Below are 3,440 nucleotides of genomic sequence, written 5' to 3'. Positions count from 1 at the left end.
ATTTTGGGAAAAAGGGAAAGATTTCTAAATTAGGGGGACATGTTTTGTTGCAAGAAGGGATTAGTATCTATTGGGATATCTGGAAGAAGGTCTGTTTAAGAATTAGGTCTACTGTTCAGAAAAAAGGACGTGATAGGAATCAAGGGATTGGCAGGAAAAGGTGAATTTATGTGTTAGGTGAACATTCCTGGGCGAGGAGGTCAGGTATATCCGACACTCTTTCTACATACAACAAATTGATATGCCTCTTCATCTTCTTATCAGTGAGTCGTATCGTTAGCACCTTCTTATCCTCAACGGTAAAGACGTTGATGGAGATGTTCTTGACATGTTCCTGTCGGCTGGATGCAGGCAGCCACCACTGACCACGCGAAACATGCATTGTAGTTCGAGCATACGTTGATTATAGCTCTCTTTAGTTGTATCTCTCGCGGTAATTGTATGGTACATCCCGCATGCAACGGCATATGTTTATTCGCATTAACAATTAAATTACCCACCCACTATCGCGTTCTTGAAACTCGTCTAAAGCCGGATTCTCATCTGTATAAGTTCCGGCGGCGTGCACGAGCAACGTCCACATGAAAGTGTCAACTCCTGGCACAGGAGGGTCTGAACTTCAGACTCTGAAGGACCTAGGCGAGCTGGCTTTCCAAACGAGTACGGAATCCCGAAGAAGGCCACGCACCATCATCGCTGTCGCCACCGCGTGCGATCAACAAGGGGATGCCATTAAGAAGTGAAAATACCAACTTCGGCAATTTCTATCAGAACTTTGCGGAAGCAACTTCAATCGATTCCTGATGTTTTCGGAATTAAAATAATGTCTCACTACGCGTAAATCGGACTATTTTTATCGAAATTACATGACAAATCTGATTGCGTAATTGAAAAGTTGGTTGGGGTAGACAAAACGGAGTACCCTCCAGTCGGGCTGATTTTTTTATCAATGAAAAAATAAATAGATACTACATATGTAACGATTCCATAATGAACTACTGTCGTCAGAAATATGACGCGGGTTGTATACATTTTAAATAGTTTTTCGTAATGCAACATTCCCAATTTAATTATTTTAATAATTAATTTAAATTGAAAAAATAATCTTAATAATCTTATTGACTGTAGGAAAAGTATTTGGTTAATTATCTTGTAGAAATATATTTTGCTGGTTAATTAGTCAAATACTTTACTAGTAAATAACCAGACGATTCTTCACCTGAATCACTATCCGTCAATTCATACATCAACAGCTGACGAGGATTCAAACAGCCCTCACCGAAATTCGCAACTATAAATTTCAACTACAGTCAGTGTAAAAAGCACCCCATTTAAAATAAATGGTTCCTGTACGAATACTTATTACACTGACCGTAGGTATATCTCGATAACGAAGCCTCAAATCGCAAAATGCTAAAGGGCTTTAAGATTTTTAATAGGGTAAAGATTTGATCCTCAGACAAGTGCACACAATTAATTAATACCATTTATATAACAGGAGAGTCTTTGTAACAACAGTATTTTGGGAACGGTACATTATTAACCCTTTGCACTCCAAATTTTCTGACTTCGATACATTTTGGTCGAGCCTCGCTCGACATAGGATCGCAAGGGTTAACATTTGCAAGTTAATGTATAATACGCTATTCCATTACAGGCAGTTATCTTACTAAAAACTTGACATAGGATTGGAAAGGGTTAACATTTGCAAGTTAATACATAATACGCTATTCCGGTACAGGCAGTTCTTTTATAAAAAAACTGAGGCTACAAATACTGCCTTGACTCCTTCTGTCCACCAAACGAAGAATCTGTTCCCGGCGTGTTATCGTTGCTCCGCGCGAGGCAGTATTATCAGTCAGTGCTATCGTGTCCACTATTGCACGTTGTCCGTCACGATTACGATTCTATTTACGATAACCGGTAAGACGTTTAACGAAATCGCAAATGTGATTTTCTTGAGGGACACGATTACGCAGAAGTTGCAATTTAGAAATAAAATTTTCAAATATTATCCAAAAATTGTGTTAATAATTTGTATCGTGGATTAATATAAAGTCGAATGTTAATAGTTTCGAATGTTGACATATGATACCCGTCTATCGAATCGGTGAGAACTGAAGGTAACAAAAATATGCGTAATTTATAGGCATGGTTGAACAAAATCACAGCAAGCAAAATGAACAGCAAGTAATAATTTGAGAGACACTAACGAACATCAATATTAATCGTGGTCCTAAGAAAATAAAATTGCGTAGTGAAATATATGCGTGCTCAGATCAAAGAAATTATCAAAGATATTATCAATTTATGAATGCAAGGTTATGAACATTCATTATAGGCGATATCGTTTAAAAGCAGCAACATGCGGTTATTTCGTAATTTCATTTCAACAATGACAACCAAACGTATGCTTCATTCGGGGAGTGGTGATCAAAATCACGACCAGGTTAGTGCATCGAGTCTTCAAAATCATAGATGGACCGTTCAACGCGATATCAGTGGTATTTAGTGGTATTTGAACATATCTCGTAGGAGAATTTTTCCAAATTCCAAATATTTTGGATTTTACAATTGTTTTGTGTCGGTGACAATGAGTGCTACGATTTTTCCAAAAATTATAGTTGTTGAACTAAGAAACGAACAAGAATGAGCTTTTGGAAGCTTATCTTGAAGATATTGAGGTGCTGCGTAAGAACTGTTTCATCTTGAGAATAAGATCTGAGATGCTGCTCCATTTACTGTCTGTTTTCGCGTGGAATGACCCAGAATCAAGTAAAACCGTAATAGATAAGACGAGGACAGAACGTAACGCTCATATGATCCTGCGAGATCGAGTCAGGATCCAAAATAGGAGAATTTATATATACAAATTGATGAAAATTAAGTAACTTTTATCATTTTTGTTTTATAACAGAACAATTTATTAATGTTATTTTCTGTTACTTACAACAATCACAACATATTTCATAATCGCGGAATTATAACTCTATTGAAGAAAGATTATGGCGTGAGCTACTGAGCTGTCAAATGGCGTACCTTTGGGCTCAATTTTATTGATTTAAAACAAACGCGTAACAAAAACTTCAGTTATTACATTCATGGATTTTCTATGAACTTAAAAAAAGTGAACACTTTACATTGAATTAAAAAAGTTGTCTCCGCTTCTGATTTGAGCTTGATACGTACACTGCTAGTGATATTTGAACTTTTTGCCTCTTTCAAACCTCTATAAAGTACAATTCGTGAGGTTCTCTATTAATTTAATGCTTCGAATTGAAGAAACGTTATACAATTTATTTTATATTTCATTACAGCAGCTAAAAAACATCATTTATGCAATTCAGAAAATCTTCCAACTATATAAATTGTATAGCACTTTAGTGACTATCTACGTTTCGTGTATGAGGGAAAGATTTGAAGAAACTATCGTACTCCAG

The 3,440-nt window shown here is 36.4% G+C and overlaps 1 long non-coding RNA gene across 1 annotated transcript; it reads left to right on the top strand.

The window, feature by feature from the left end:
- Positions 1-1,812: 1,812 nt before the first annotated feature.
- On the top strand, positions 1,813-3,440 carry LOC128882375 (uncharacterized). Its single transcript, XR_008458382.1, has 3 exons — positions 1,813-1,923; positions 2,342-2,449; positions 3,318-3,440. It is a non-coding gene; the product is annotated as an uncharacterized LOC128882375 (long non-coding RNA).

This window comes from Hylaeus volcanicus, unplaced genomic scaffold (assembly GCF_026283585.1).
Source record: "Hylaeus volcanicus isolate JK05 unplaced genomic scaffold, UHH_iyHylVolc1.0_haploid 11278, whole genome shotgun sequence".
Taxonomy (NCBI): Eukaryota; Metazoa; Arthropoda; class Insecta; order Hymenoptera; family Colletidae; genus Hylaeus; species Hylaeus volcanicus.
This window is presented reverse-complemented; position numbering and strand designations above follow the sequence as displayed.